A 16,927-nucleotide genomic window follows, 5' to 3' on the forward strand; every position below is an offset into this window, starting at 1 on the left:
GTCATGGAGAAAAGTTGAAGCTTGGCATCATGGGGCAGGAACATACCTGAGAGGTGACACAAAGTGAAATGTTTGTTTGTTTAGGACAGGTTTTCTCTTTATAGCCCTGGCTGTTCTGGAGCTGGCTCTGTAGACCAGGCTGGCCTTGAACTCCCAGAGATCCACCTGCCTCTGCCTCCCAAGTGCCACCCCCGGTCTGCTTTTCCCATCGGGGTATCCAGGCACCATTGCATACCAGGCCGTGCTGGAGGCAATGAAGCTTAGCCAGGGAGGGTGGGTTTGGCAGGATCTCTGTTCGCATTGAGTGTGGGAGAAACAGCCTTTTCCAGAGACGGTTTCCAGTGAAATGGCTCTCTTCACTGGGGGAAAGAAGGGCTATCTAAAACTTGGGGAATGGGTAGGGATGTTTGGAGTGGGTGTACATTATTGGCCGGGGTCACAGGTGCTGGTAATGCTTCCTTTGCATGAAGAGGAATTCCAGGTACTTGCTGGACATAGGGAGAGAGGGAGTTTAACCTGAGACCTGGCCACCAGGCTATATGACTGTCTCAAGGGTGGCAGAGATGAAAGTCTCAAGGATTCGCGTGCAGGGACATGCAGGCCCAGAGCAGGGAGGAAGCAGTCCTACTACTGCCAGCCGCGGGATAAGATTTTTAGGGTTTGGACACGACTTACTGGCGCCCATGGCCAAGTACCACGATTCAAGGCGCATGCCGCCGCTGCCTGGCAATGTTTTCTTTTTAAAATGTACTTTGGGTGGATGACACCTAAACGAACATCGGTACAAAGTCCCAATTTTTTTCTAATATCAGAGATCAGACCTCTACTCTTGCCTGATGCATCTAAAACAAAAAGGGGGAACTGTAGAGAGCTGCGGAATGCTATGCCTTAAAGATGGAGCTGGTTTCCGCCTTCCACCTTCCCGATGGTGAGTGCTCTCTGTCACAAACAACTCCACATTTGGCTAAGGCTGAGGATCTGGCCTGCTTCCAAGTATGTGGACCTATCTGCATTGCCCCCGTGGCACGCCTGGGTTGGCTACCCAGAGGCTATTTAAGCTGTGGGCTGGCTTTCCCCGGGGTCCGAGGATTGTTCAATGTTCCTGAATAAACTGCATTGAAAAAAAAATGTACTTTAAGATGTAGATCATTGAGAACATGTATTTATATTCCAATTACTTGAGAATTTTTTAGGCATATTACTTCCTTAAATTCATTCAAATTTCTTTTTTATTAAAAGTGTATTTTGAAGGTTTTAATTTGTTGATATTTGTTTCATGGGTTCATTATAGTTCTGCTGGGACATACAGTCTTGTGATGGTTAGTTACATTGTCAACCTAAATCATCTGAGAAGTGAGTCACCAGTGAAGGGCTGTTGATTAGACTGGGCTGTAGACAGTCTGTGGGGGGTTGTCTTGGTTGCTAATATTAACTGATGTGGGGAGACCCAGCTCAGGGAAGGAAGCACCATTCCCTTGGAGGGGGATCCCGGACTCTATAAATGTGGCAAAGGGTTAATGTATGCACTAATTCACTCCTCCCTGCGTTTAACTAGGAATGGGCTGTGACCAGCTGTTTTACACTTGTGCTCTTGTACTGCCTCAGCCTCCCTGCTGTGATGGCTGTGATTGGAACTGTGACTGAAAGTAAATCCCCTTCCCCCTGAAGTTGCTTTTACACATGATATTCTATCACTACAGCAGAAATGAAACTAGGCTAATTTCATTACATCTGTAAAATAATTTCCATTTCTTTATGGGATTTTTTTTTTACCTAGTGTGTTTAATAAAAAGCCAGAAAACAAAATAAAATAAAATAATAAAATAAAATAAAAGGCCAAATAGTCAAATTACTTTGATGTATTTTTCTTTTTTTTAAATTTTTTATTTAACTTTTATTAATTACACTTTATTCCTTTTGTATCCCCCCATAAGCCCCTCCCGCCTCCCCTCCTGGTCCCACCCTCCCCCCCTTTCTGCATGCATGTCACTCCCCAAGTCCACTGATAGGGGAGGTCCTCCTCTCCTTCTTTCTGATCTTTTGTTTGTTTGTTCTTCTCAATGCAGTTTATTCAGGAACTTTGATGTATTTTTCAAGTCTCCAATCTCCTTACTTCTTATCCATTGGTTTTATCAATTACAGAAAAATAAAAAAAAATTTAAACACAGATTTATTTATTGTCCCTTTAGGTCATTTTACTTTATTTCATTCATGGATTGTGGAGCTAGAGTGTTAAGCCTAAGCAGAGTTCTGCTTTAAGTGAATTAACCTTTATAGAGTCAAAAAAATATTATGTATGTCAGTCAGTAACACTGATCCCCAAATTCACTTTCCATATGCTCATAAAGGCCTCCGTGCTGACTGTATCTGATACATCTTTCCCTAATTCTTTAGCTTACACCTTTGAATCTTTAAATTCAAAGGAGTTTTTCTCATTTAATTTGTTTATTTCTTTGTTACTGTTGATAGCATATATTTATATCATGCATCCCTAAATTTAAGTCTGTGAAGCAACTTTATGATTAGAGTAATTGAATTACTTATAGGTAGCATAATTATTGAAGTGGCAGAATAGACCTACTACATGTAAATTTTTTACTTCCTATGTACTTACTCCTCTTTTTTTTTTTTTTCTTCTCAATTCTTACCTTCTTTCTGACTAATGGCATATCTTGGTGTTTCATTTCATGTATACCGTGCTTTTTTTTTTTTTTTTTTTTTTTAGTTACCTTGTTTTATTTTGTGGCAGTCTAGGATTAACATTATCTGGCCAGTATTTACTGCATGCCAAATTCTCTCAGATATGTTTGCTATCCAAGAAGTAGTCTATTTTGTCTTCAATTTAGTATTTATTGTTGCTTAGTGGGAGGCCTACATTGACTAAATTCTTTGTACACCTGAAAAGCTTACTCTGTTATCTGTTTGCGTTTACGGTTTCTGATAAGATTGGCCTGTTTTTTATATAGTTGTTACAGAAACAGTGATCTAAAACTGGAAGGTAGGTCAACTAGTACAGTGCTTGACCTACAAGTCTGACACACAGAAGCCATGTGAAAAAGTCAGGGATGCTAGTACACGCTTGTAATCTCAGTGTAGGAAGGAGGAGACAGGCAGAACTCTGGGACTTGCTGGTCATTCCAGGCTAGTGGGAGATCCTGTCTCAAGAAAGAAAGTGCCTAAGAAACAACAAATAGCACACACACACACATCCCACAGAGAAATCAATGATCTAAGTCAATCTCTTACATCCTACCCAAAGTCACAAATACCCAGTCAACTTCTATTTGAAGTTCATGGGTTTGTTGAACATTTGCAAGAGGACATGGGACGCAAAGCAGAGTTACTCAACGCCTTGTAAATCATTTACACAGAGGAAAACAAAGAATCAAAGAAAACCAGGTACAGTGGGATCAGCGAATATAATTTCAAAAACTTCAGTTGTTGCAAAGATTATTACAGTGGGAGAGAAGTCCTCTGATCAGGTGAGGCTGTTCCCCGAGCTGATCCAATAGGCTTTCCTGAGAGACATCACCAGAAAAATAATCATTGAGAGTCAGCATATGTTGAGAAGGTATCTTGTTTCAGTGTTTGTCTAAACAGAAGCTATTTGCGGGAGGGCAGGAAGTTCACTTCTGCCTGAATCATGATATAACCATATATAGGATTACTATAGACCACAGATATAATATTGTCATTTGATTACTTTGCAAGAAACCCATCTGAACATATAAAAAATCATTATAAATACAGTATAATAATGGATTGGGAATTAGTGGAACCCACTCCAACATAAGAACTATCATTAATTTTATTAGTTGCCTGGGCTATATGTCTCCATCCACCTGGTATACCAGTTTATAATATCTCATTACCTCTGTGGTCAAGAAAATAGCCTTTTTTTTTTTTAATGTAGACTTTTCAGAGTCTCTATCTTTTGAGTCTATTTCAAGCAGCTACAGACCCTCACTTGGAATCTGGGTGTCAAATATTTCTCTGAGAATTCTATTTCTCTAACAAAAATTAGAGGTGCACCTTGGCTGGCGCAGCAGAGGTAAGGAAGTAACCGATTAGGAGAGTTTTCAGTGTGCCCTCTTCATAAGCAGGGTACAGAACTGGGTGAAAATAGGCATGTCACTCAAGACAGCGTTTACACCGTTCTCTTTCTTGTTCATGTTTGGTTGTCAAAGTCGGTGTCCTGGCTCTCTCGAGCCTCATTTAAGTAGTTTAGCTTCCTCAACCACTTTGTGTTTCTATAGTGTCTTCGCATTTTCTTGGAAAGCATCTAGAAGTGTTTATCTAGACCAGCAGCTCTCAACCTGTGTGTCTCTACCCCTTTGGCAGACTCAGACCTCCAAAAAATATTTATATTGCTCTTCATAGCAGGAGCAAAATTACAGTTACGAAGTTAGCAACAAAAGTAATTTTTATGGATGGGGTCACCACAACACGAGGAACTGGCATTAGGAATGCCGGGAGTCACTGGAGAGTGCTGAAGGGTTGACAAGTAAACTATCTGTCTGATGGTCCTTTCTTACCTCTGAACCTGTGTTGCTTGATAATAAACCATCTCCATCATGAGTCACCATGCCTTACATGACCTCTTCTCTGGAAGGCTGGTGGTCTGGATCCCCGTAGTCCAGTCTTCCCTGTAATATCCTTCCTTGACTCAAGTTGGCAAGTCCTATAGCCTCTTTGTTTCATAGCTACTTTTACCTGTGATCAGGTCCAAAGTGTCCCTGGCCATTTTACACTGCAATTCAAACTTGGGTATAGTCCAATGGAGAAGATAGGAAGTGGAAACAGATCTTAATGTGTCCCAGGGAAGAAGCTTCTGTGTTAGTTTTTCATTGTTGGGAAAATGCTAACATAAATAGGGCAGGGTGTATCACTTCTGAAAATTCAGAGTGGTCACAGGATTTGAAGAATTGACATATTTGTGTACCCCTAATGTCCACATCTTATGTGTTAGGATCCCAAATTTTCCCAGCCACTGCCAGCTTGCCCGACCTCCCTGTAGTTAAATCTCTTATGAGTTAGTGTTAATTGGCTGACAGTAAAGCAAGCCTTAGCATTGGCTAATTGTGGCAGTCAACTGCATTATAAGTCCCTCCAACTATCATGCTAGAGTTTTCTGTTCTATTGGGGGGATAATACAGAGATCTCTGTAACTAAGCAAAGTACCCCATGGCTTTTTCCCCTGGTGACCTGTTACGTGTTTCTGAGCTTTTGCTGAAGCCACTGGTTATCCAGTGCCATGTGCTGATTTCATACTCATACCAACTCTTCCTTCAGTTACTTTCAAGAGCTTGACACTCTTGTACCTGGTGGTGCATTCTTTTTTTTCTATTCTCCAATACTGTAGGACTCTACAATCAGCCCCCCACTAACTTCTGTATGTCTCATGGATTTCTGTCATGACAATATTCTCGGCTTTAATTTCAAAATCCCATCCCAGTACCTTTGTCCTCTATCCCTCTCTGTCTCTCTGTCTCTCTCTCTCCTCTTATTGTTTTAAACAGGGTCTCCTTACATAGGTGAGGCTTACTCAGAACTCATAATCCATTTGCTTCTATCTCAGAAATTGGGATTACAAATTCACAGCCTTTTTGGATAATTTCTTATACTAAATATTGAATTCTACACCATGAGACACAAAACTAAAATTTTGAGTGTTAGATAATTATTAGTTATCAGCATCTGTTAAAAGAAATATGAGAAAGGAGAGTGGGCAAGAAACAGAGGTGATCTTCAAAGGCATGAAACAAGTTGTATTTGAGAGAAAACCTGTGAATGTAATCAATGCAGTAAAGACTTTGAGTATCACAGTAATCTTCAAAGGTACAAAACAAATAATATTGCAGAGAAACTATAAGAATGTAAAAAATTGGAAAAGCTTTTGCATGTAAAGTTACCTTCAATTACATGAAAGAATTTATAAAGGAAGCAAGCCCTTAGCAGTGTGTGAGCAATGTGGATAGCCTTTCCATCGCAAAGTAGTCTTTGAGAATGTGAAAGAACTCATACTGAAGGGAATCTATGACTATGAAGAATGTGGTAAGATCTTTAGTCAACACACTTCCCATCAGTGACACAATATTATTTATTCTGGAGGAGAAAAAAAAAACTAACAATTGTAAACAATGTGTTCAGGCCTTTTGATGTCCCTCTTCACATTGTTTGCACCTACAAACTCATATGGAGCCCAAGCCCCATGAATACAAACAATCAGGTACACATTTTAGATGGCTAATTTACCTTCAACTATATGAAATAACCCATACAGTGGAGAAACGTTATGGATACATATTAGTTCCCTTTCTGTTCCTGTGCTAAAACACAACCTCTAAGACAACGAATGACTTACGTTGACTTAATAAGTCAAACTTATTTTGACTTACGTTTCCAAGGGGATAAGAGTTCATCATGACAGGGTGACATGGCAGCAGGGGTCAAATATGGCAGCCGAGGCAGGAAGCTCAGAGCTCACATCTTCACCCTGCAGTGTGAAGCACAGAGTGGGAACTGGAAGTGATGTGAGGCTTTCAGCTCTCAAAACACCCTCCCAGTGACACACTTCCTCCGGCCAGGCAGCATTTTTTGAATCTCCCTAAGCAGTGCCGCCAGCTGGGGACCATGTGTTCAAATGTTTGAAGGCTTGGAAGACATTTCCCACCCAAACCACTACCGAATTTAACATGTACACGGCATCACTGAGGACATGAGTGAAACACTGGGGAGAAATTCTACCAATATCAGTAGTGTGTAAAAGCCTTTAGCCGACATGCCTGCCTTCACATGAGTAAATTCATGATGAGGAAAAATTCTATAAGTCTTCAGATACTAACATCATCTGGGTTCTAGGAAGAAACTGTTGCAGGAGAAAAAACATTATAAGTGGAGATTGTTTATTTGGAGATTTGTTTTATCTTTAATTATGTGATGTTAATGTGTCTGTGCATGGACATGGCTGTGTGCATGTGGATGCCAGTTCCCAAGGAGGCCAGAGGTATAAGATCTTCTCATAGCAGAAATTAAAGCAAATGGTCAGCCACGTGACCTTGGCTCTGCCTGGGAATAACTTGTCTTGACTACTGGGCAATCTACCTAGCTCCCAAATAGTATTTTAAATTCATATATATCACTTTGATGACAAGAAATAGGAAAGAACTCTTACAAAAAAAAAAAAAAGAAAGAAAAAAGAAAACTTCACCTATCTAAATGATTTGGTAAAGACAAAATCATTTGGATTTTGGACACCACAACTGTCTTCTGTTTTAAGAAAAAAAAATCTTGTTTTATCCCTTTTTCATCATAGCCTTGAAACATATACATAATTTACCATGATCACTGAAGCTTTATGGTATATATATATAACTTCATGGGCTTTTGTATTTTGAATTTTTTTTTTTGAGTAGCTATTCAAGTGCGCAGTATGTGAAGTAAATACTTTTACTGAAGTTTATTTGGAGGTTCTTATGGTCCTCCTGTGGTTTCTGTTCTTCTATTGCACTATTTGTGAGGGGTACTTTTTTCTGCTGCGCTGTAGAGAATGGGATGCTCATTGTCTAAGTGGTCCATTGTTTATTAAGTATTGGGCCATGTGTGATCATACTATTCACGTATTACTGTGTTTGAAAGGGTGGTAGGTTGTTGGATCGGGTTTTGTTTTTCATATTTTCACTAATTCCCTTGAGATGGTGTTATCTGTATCCCATCTAGCTTTGGATGTCAGTAATTAGTCAGGGCTATATTTGAATTTATGATCCTGAAGTTCCAATCTACTTAGAATGCGGATAAAAATATAGACATACCTCCAAAGTTTTGCACTTGCTCAGCAGGTTTTAATAATTTAAATGTTGAAATGATTGATAGGAAAAAATATAACGGAAACATTAAATGTCTTGTGTGCATCTAAAGCAGCATTTTACTTTACCTGGAAGATACATGATAAAGGAGAATATTCAGAAGAAGAAAAAAAGGGTAAGTTGATGGAGCCTGGGAGAAGCCCCATCAGTACAGTGCTTGCCTTGAGAGGATGAGACATGGGTTCAATCCCTAGAACCTATATGAAACAAACGAGCTAGATGTGGTGGCATATACTGTTTCCCAGCTCTTAGGAGGGAAAGGCAGGCAGATGCCTAGAGTTCCCCGGCCAACCAGCCCGGATTACTTGATGAATCCCAAGTCAGTGATACCTGATGCCAAATACAAATACATCTGGGCATGGTGCCAGAGGGATGATGGCCAAGGTTGACATCTGGCCTCCTAACACATTCACACGTGTGATAACCACAGCACTACACTCCACACAGGATGCACCCACGCAGATTACCTTGGTGAAATATTTTAAGTTCTAAATATAGCCAGATGAAGTCACAGATGAGGGTAAGAAAGAGGTCACAAAAGAAGCCCTATTTGCTCTTGTGATCCATCCTAATTAAAAAAAAAACAAAAAACTATTAACTCACTGAATTGCTCCTTAGCTATTGCTTATCATTAACCTCCATTGAAAAAGATGAAAGATTTAGTGTTCCCAATATCTGTAAAATAGAGAATTGAAATTGTTAAGGCAGTAAGAGTTAAAAATAAATTATTTCACTAAACTAAGAATCTGAAAGATAATGAACATTTTAAATAAGATTTAAAACTGTTTTCATTGTGTTTCTCCTGAGATTTTGCTCAATTGATTTGGAAAACAGCTCGAGCATGATGGCAGGCATGGCTCTGGAAGGCCTTGCCATTCTCCCCAGTTCCCTCTGTCCTGCTGCCTTGTTAAAAAAAAAAAATCCACTCCTAAAGGTAGCCACCAACATCTATTCCCTTATTTGGCCACTTCCTCCTCCTGAGGCTGACTCCTAAGATCCAACTATCAAAGTACTGAAATCCAGCAATCAAAAGCCCCATTTGGCTGCCCTAATTAACATGCCCAACTACAAGTAAACATCTCATCCTAATATAAACAGTCATTTTCCTACGGGCCACATTTGTCTCCTCTCTAGAGGCAATACTATGTCCCCTTCAGGAACAAATACCCCTCTCTCTTGCCCCTTTTCTTCCCTCTGCTTTGTTCCGTTCCCTTCTCCTTCCTTCCTCCCTCCTTCCTCTACCTGGCTTTGTCCCTTATGGCTGCCCTCTGTCCCTCTGGGGCAAATAAATATCCTTTGTGCTGAACACTTCGTCTGGGAACTTGGCCTTGGGGGTTCTGAGGAGACACTTTTCCCTTCAGGTGTGGTGATTTACTCCTGTAATCGCAGTATCTGGAGACAAGAGGCTAGTATTTGCTGAGACAAGAAGATGGCTACACGCCGAAGCCACTGAGGGCTATCGTAGAAGATACGGTCTCAGAAACCAAACAGAACAAAGAAACAAACTGAAATAGAAGTTGGTTGTACATCTTCTGCCAACGACTTAGATCCAGCAATTAGCATGCAACAAGAGAGATACAGCCGTCTCTTATCCCTTATCTGGAGCCAATCCATATCATCAGGACTGAACATGTCCTCTTCCTATGTGTCCTGGAGAGGCAGCCCTGCAAGGGAAAGTGATCCAAAAGCAGGCAACAGATATGACTCCCCTTTCATGTGTTAGGGAATTCCCATAAAGACCAAGCTGCCCATCAGATACGCATGTGTAGGGGGCTTAGGTCCAGACCATGCATGCTCTTAGGTTGGTGGTTCAGTCCCTGTGAGCTCCTGTGGGGCTAGGTTAGTTGACTCTGTTGATCTTCTTATGGAATTCTTGTCCCCTCGGGGTCCTTCTATTCCCCCCTACACACACACACTTACCTAAGGCTCCCCGAGCTCTGCCCCATGTTTGGTTGCTTGTCGCAGCATCTGTTTCGATTCTCCTGGGTGGAGCTTCTAAAAAGTACAGTTATGAGCCGCGTGCTGCTAGGAGTCCGTGACAGAATTCTTAATTTTATGCGAGTCGTATGCAGGTCGCCACAGCTTCTGTACGGTACAACATCTGTGCCCAGAGGACAGCATTTCACACAGACCTCTCCATCCACAAGCTCTTAACATTTCTTTTCTCTCCCCTTAGGGCTATGTGAGCTAATATAGCTGTCCCATGTTGGACTGAGTTCTCCCAGTTGCTTATTTTTCCTATTCTCAGCACTTTCAGCAGTTATGAGCCGGAATTATCCACTCCTCACTGCAATAAGCTTCTCTGATGAAGGCTGAGAGCAGCGTAAACTTGGTACAGGTTTCTGGATGGCAAGGCAGGCCTGTGGCGGTGTTTCATGCAGTGTGCTCATGTGTGTGTGTGCAGCATCCATGCTCAGGTAGACAGCAGTTGGATTCGGTGATATGATGATGATGATTATGATGATGAGGAGGAGGAGGAAGACATAAAAGGAGGACATGAAGTTTGGAAGGAGATATGTTACAGGGGATCTCTAGGGTAAATTAGAGAAGGAGTGTGGGGCTTGACTATGATCAAAATGCATTGTATACATGTGTGAAAGTTTCAAAGACTACATTTTTTAAAATGATAAAAATGAAGAGAAAAAGGCCTTTAAAATGACTCATTCTGACTTTGACATACAAATTTAAAGACAACATATTCTGAAGTTTTAATACATATGGTACCACATCACACATAGTAAACAAATGTATCATATGTATAACTTGAAAATCAAAGCTAATATCTACCTCTGGAGTGGTGGTGGTGGGGTGCTTTTGTCCTTTTCTATTATATGTTAATCTGCTGTAGGCATCTGTCACATTGTGTAAGAAAATAAATAACTATGGTAATGATGATAGGATCAGGCAGGGGAAATTTACAATAGTTAAATTATTTCACAATAATCTTTTTTACTGTCTACATATAGTTTTAAGACAATAAATTTTTATTAATTAATTCAATTTATATCTCAGTCATAGGCCTCTTCCTCCTCTCCTTCCAGTCCCACCCTTCCTCCCAAATCCCCTCTCCCCTATTCTTCCCCTGTGGCCCATCAGGGAGTCCCATCAGGGAAAAGTGATCAGAAAGCAGGCAACATAGTCTGTGTCAGAGATATTCCCCACTCCCCTAAATAGTGAGCCTATGTGAAACCTAAGATATTCGTCAGACTTAGGTCTGTGCATTGTAGTATGTCTATCCTGTACTATATGACTAAAACCTGCTCACAAGTGAGTAGATATGTGTGTCTTTCTGGATCTGTGTTACCTCACTCAGGATGATCTTTTCTAGTTCCACCCATTTGCCTGCAAATCTCATGATTTCCTTGTTTTTAATGGCTGAACAGTATTCCATTGTGTAAATGTACCGCAGTTTCTTTATCCATTCCTCAGCTGAGGGACATCTAGGTTGTTTCCAGTTTCTGGCTATTATGAATACAGCTGCTATGAACATGCTTGAGCAAATGTCCTTGTTGTATGGTGGAGCATTTTTTGGTATGTGCCCAGGAGTGGTGTAGCTGGGATAATCTTAAATGGGGCTAGTAAGATTATTCAGCCAGTGGAGGCATTGCAGGCTAGAATTCAATTCCTGCAACCTACATGTTGGAAAGAGAGACCCAGCTCTCATGAGTTGTCCTCTGACTTCCATAAATGCACTGCAGCATGCATGTCACATAATATACATGTGTGTCTATAACTTTTAATGTATGTATGCATGTGTTTTGATAAATTAATGTTAAAATGAACCATACATTTATATTTTCTTACATTGGTGGCTGGCATGATTTAAAAACAGATAAGTGACTAATTTCATACTCTGGTCTTGGGATCGTTGGTAACAGATTAGACTGACAAATTGGCAGGCATGGGCCTCAAAATCGCATCTCATCCAGTCACTGTCACATTCTGGCCTGACTGCTATGCTCTCAAGCCAGGCAGCATTAAGATGTGTATCTCTTTAAGTCCATAAGGAAGAGTCATGAAGATAGATCTTCCCTTGGTCATGAAACGAGCCTCAACAAAAGTTAACACACTAGGTGTTCTCTGACCTAAGGGAATCAAACTACAAATTAATAAAAGATGGAAGTTGGGGAGATGGCTAGGTGGGGCAAACTGCTTGCTTTGTAAGTGTAATGGTCCAGGTTTACAGCCCTGCCATTCACATAAATGCTGGGACACGAATGGACGTTTGCTTCTGATCTTAGTACCAGGGAGCCAAGGACAGGAGAATCCCTGTCGCTTGCTACCTCGACATTCTAGTCAACTCTGTGAGCTACAGGTTCAGATGAAAGACCCTGTTTTAAAAACAAGGAGGACTGGAGACTGAAGAGGTGTCTCAGGGGCAAAGAGAACCGCTGCTCTTGCAGAGGGCCAGGGTTCAGTTCCCATAGAGTAACTCACAGTGTGGAACTCCCCTCTCATGGGATCTGGCTCTTCATTCTGAACCCCAAGGGCACAAGGCATGCACATGATGCCAAAATAGCCTAGCTCAGAAGACAAAATTAACAAATGTTTTTAAGTGAAAAGATACGGTGATACACAGAGAAAACTTGTCTCCAAAAAAAACAATGCAGTAATTTTTAAAAATGGTTTGAGAGCTCCATACATGCACCATCTTTACACAATTTCCCCTCCCCTCCAATTTTTCCCAGGTGTCCACCAGTTCCTTTTCAAATTCATGGCGTCTTAGTTACTATTATTGTACCTACACACACACACACATCTAAAGCCCATTCACTATTGCTCATATGCACCTGTCTTTAGGGATGACCACTTGGAATTGGACAAACCATAAGGCAGCTCATTTCTGGAGATGTAGCCACAGGTTGCCTTTATCCCTTTGTCTAGGAGTGGGGCCTTGTGAAATGTCCCGTATCCCCGCTGACATGTCAACTGGTGTTGTCATTCTGTAAATCTTCTTTAGGCAGCCATACTGCTGCAACGTCATGGGAGCAGCCTTCCTGATGCATCAAGAAGACGCTGTCTAGCAGCCAGCAGCATAGTCCTCTGATTTATATCCCTGCTTCCGGGATGCTTCCTGAACCTGTATTATGGATGTTGAGACTACATTGGGTCTGGGTACCCCGTCATCATTTATTCTCAGCATTTTGACCAGTTTGGGATCCCTGAAGTAACCTCTGGCCAAAAGTGAAAGGAAGTGTCTTTAAGGAAGCATGAGAGCTACACTTATCTGTAGCTATAAGGAGTATTTAAAACACAGTTAGAAATGATATTGCCTTAGAAAAATAACAGTAGAGGTTATGCTGTAGGGTCTATGATCTCTCCATCCACAGATGACTAGGTTTAGAATACCAAACACAAATTATTCCTTCTGATTGAAAAGGCCTAGTATCCAATTAAATAACCATTGGTTACCACCCAAGGTAAAGAATGCCACAGTTGTACCATCCAGAAAAATAGTAATACAGAATATAGTAATGTATAATACAAATAACACATAATAAAATAATGCAGTCATAGCAGAGAATTAACATTTAACAAGTAAATGACAATCAGCTTGCAAAAAAGGCAGTAATATAGAGAGCACTTGATGACGGCACTTGACATCAACCTTTGTCCTCCAGGAGCAAAAGGGACACATGAGATAACAAGTTCCCATATCCAGAATTAAGGTCCTGCTAAAGAAGCCAAGAGTCAAGAATAAAGCTTAGTGGGAACTAGAAAATCGTCATCACTAAGTGGAGACAAAACTGAGAAATCAGAATGAAAATCCTGAGTGAAGACGTCAGTTAGAAACCCGGGGCTGCGAGTGGAGAGAGAGAGAGAGAGCTTTCCTCCAGCGACACAGCCCTCCAGTTTCCCAGATTTACCATCTTCCAGTTTAAAACCAAAGCACTAAATTTTGCTGTCAGTTCTTGTCACAGTGAACATTAACAGAGAAGCTTAGCAATACCGGAAGCTTGGAAATAATTGAATTTTCTCTGTTACACAATGACGTGGCCAGGTGACCAAATATGTTAGGCACGGCCCTGCAGGGGCTGGCTGACACACAACCACCAGCAGCGGGTCACGTGACTGTGGCTTTTGGCAAGACCAGCTAAGCAGAGATCGTAAACTTCAGCTGGCTGGCTGACAGCAGTTCTCACCAGTTGTGTTCACAGTCACCAAACAGTTAAACTCTAGACATCTGCTAGAGTCCAGGAGGAGGAATGGGGACTGTGACTCACTTTCCTCTAAACAGTGCTAGTGAATAAATGGTGCTCCAGGACTCCTTGCTTCACATTTCCCAAAAGTAAGTTCCTGTGACTTTTGTTTTCCTTAGTGGGTTTATTTGTTTGGGCTTCAGGATTATTGTTGTTGTTATAATAAAACTGGACAGTTTTATGAGCTGTTTTATGCTAACCATCCATGCCAAAGTTATTTTTAAAAAAATCAATGGACTATTTTGAAATGTTTTGATATCTGGCATTTAATATTAAATAGAGCGAGGTGTTGAATTAAAATGTGTTTTTAAAGTATGCAGTTAGGATGCTCTGTTGGGAAATGTGTGTGGGGGTGGGCTGGGGCTGGCCAACAGACTGAAGGAGAACTGAGACCTTCAGGACTGGGTGGAAGGCCTGTGCTGTTTCTGGAGTTGCATGCTTTGATCTGTCATTTGACAGGTTTGGAGTATGGCTTTTCTGAGTTGGACACTGCTTCCCAAGAGTGTTCACAGAACACTTTTGATGGAGTTGGCAATCTGTGTCCATTCTAGGATCTTGGACTCTTCGGACACCCTCAGTGGAATCAGAATGTGAAGTGTGTAGGGTTTCCTTCTCACAGTCTAGAACACAGAAGTGTCAGGCTCCCACAAGCCTAAGCATTCCAGACTGAATTTAACAAGAGGGGAGGAGGAAAATTAATCACACACACACACACACACACACACACTTGTTTAAGGAAGATTTGTGTGGTTAGTCTTTTTACAAACTCACACCAGCAGTGGAGAGACAAGGAGGCAATGTTGATTTACAAATAAAATCAAAGAGGCTGCAGGCAGAGTGCAGTTGCCATGCTCTTTGGGGCTGTGGCTGATTCTCTGATGAGATCTCTGTTTAGACAGCTCCGCCACACCAACAGCATACACACCCCCCTCAAAAGTTGTTCCCTCTGGATTATCAGGACTGGAAACAATTTGTGGGGCTCCTTAGCTCCCCTTACTGGATGCTCCAACTTGATAGAGCTCCATTCTGGGTGCCCTTTCATTCCCTCTCCCTTCCTTGTCTCATTTATTTTCTCCACCAGTCAGCCTTGCCTCTGAGCCTCCTTAGACAGCCCTGTGCAGGCTCCTCCTCTGACAATACCCACCCCCAGATTTTGCTTTGGCCATTGTGTCTCCCATTAAATTGACCAGTCTGGACTTACCATCCAAACTTTGGCTCTAGAAAATACAGCACTGTGTGAGCTCTCAGCTTAGGGATGTGGCAAGAGCTTCTGCTCAGGACTCACCCATCCTTGTTATGAAGGCCCACCATGTGGCGTCCATCCCTAGCACTTGCTTCAGAACTCAGAACATAAAACCAAATTTACAGTATCCGTGAGGGAGCTACTGACTTTGTGGTCAAAGCCCTAACCCATTCATGTTCCTGGCATGCTTCCCAGAAAGCTGATAAGCATCAGATTCTGGGGAATCTTCCCTTCCATAATTCAGCTTAGATCTCCTATTTCCTCCCACCAGAAGTGTCTTTGAAGAGCTTTTACGTCCCATAGTTTTCGGACGAGGCTCAGCAGAATGTAACTGCATAGTAGGGTTCGTTGAAGAAGTTGTGGCAGGAAGTCTTGATATGACACACTGATGCATCTTCTGCAAGACGCTTTACACTCCTGTTTAATTAAATATGTGTGCAAATTTCCTTACCAAATCACCCACTAATATTTACACACACACACACACACACACACACAGGAACATACCCACCCACACACTCTCTCTCTCTCTCTTATGCATGGTCTCTGCTCAGTGTTGAATCTGCTAAAGCTGTGATTTGCTATACTCCTGTGGGTAAGCCTGTTCTGTTCTGCTAATGTAGTCTCTATGGCAGCATAATGCTGCTCTCTTCAGCCAATTCTGCACAAAGCCCATGAGGCAATTTCCAGTGTACACAGGCTTCCTCACACACAGGACAAAAGATCATAAATATCCCAATCCAGATGAAGCCAGTCCAAACCCACAAGCAGAGGTAAAAAGAAGAAGAAGAAGAAGAAGAAGAAGAAGAAGAAGAAGAAGAAGAAGAAGAAGAAGAAATGAGACCCCTTATGTAATCAATTGACACTAGCAGATTATATTAGATATAAATATAACAATGTAGTAGATAGTATGCTAAAATGCAAAACATAAGATGCAATACAATTATGAATCAATATTTCAGGAAAGTAGGAAAACAACGGACATTCCTTATTCTAATAAAGACCTGACAAAAAATGCAGCGAATGTCACTCCTAATGGTGAAAATTTCCTGTATCTCTTAAACTGGAAAGATAATGTCGTAGCCGGGCTGTTCTCACCCAGAGAAGAAGCCAGGACAAGCTATGAATTTGAAGCCGTTATTGAGCCACACAGACCTAGCCAGCACATGTACTCAAGTCCAGAGGTAGCCCTGAGCTGGATGAGCAGGTGTTTTAGAAAGGTAAAAACCACAAGTTTGGTATATCCCATTGACATGGCTGCGATGGCTTGTTAGCAAGCATGACAGGCTATGAACTTTTAGTAAGAAAAGGGCACAGATGTGTCACCACGGTATCTCTGTTTGGTCAGGGAACAGAAACCTTGTGGTTCCAGAAGTTGAACATTGTAGGTTAGCAAACGTCTCTGTAAGCACTATGCCAGAGGGGCAGGCTGACCTCCGTTTCAGCCCCAGGTCAGGTTCGGATTTAGCAAATATGTTTTCTCACTTCACTAAGGGCATCCGCTATTACTGTAGCTCTTCAGCCTTGCATTTCTGTCCTTCCCTCCACACAAGGTCCAGGTGTCATGGAAGCAACTAAAGGGCAATTTTTAAGGTGACATCTCTGTATTAGAGCACAGA

The 16,927-nt window shown here is 41.5% G+C and overlaps 1 protein-coding gene across 5 annotated transcripts in view; it reads left to right on the plus strand.

The window, feature by feature from the left end:
- Positions 1–3,419: 3,419 nt before the first annotated feature.
- LOC110561939 (ABC-type organic anion transporter ABCA8B-like) overlaps positions 3,420–16,927 on the plus strand; it is a 70,109-nt gene continuing 56,601 nt past the window's right edge. For 2 of the 5 annotated variants that reach the window (XM_060386490.1, XM_060386488.1), the window contains exon 1: positions 13,779–14,154. The gene's annotated coding sequence lies outside the window, so the exon portion shown is untranslated. Of the gene's footprint in view, positions 3,483–13,778; positions 14,155–16,927 lie in introns of those variants that run through there. The other 3 variants (XM_060386487.1, XM_060386491.1, XM_021658540.2) reach the window with 3 other exon arrangements.

Source organism: Meriones unguiculatus, chromosome 7 (genome assembly GCF_030254825.1).
Source record: "Meriones unguiculatus strain TT.TT164.6M chromosome 7, Bangor_MerUng_6.1, whole genome shotgun sequence".
NCBI classification, from domain to species: domain Eukaryota; kingdom Metazoa; phylum Chordata; class Mammalia; order Rodentia; family Muridae; genus Meriones; species Meriones unguiculatus.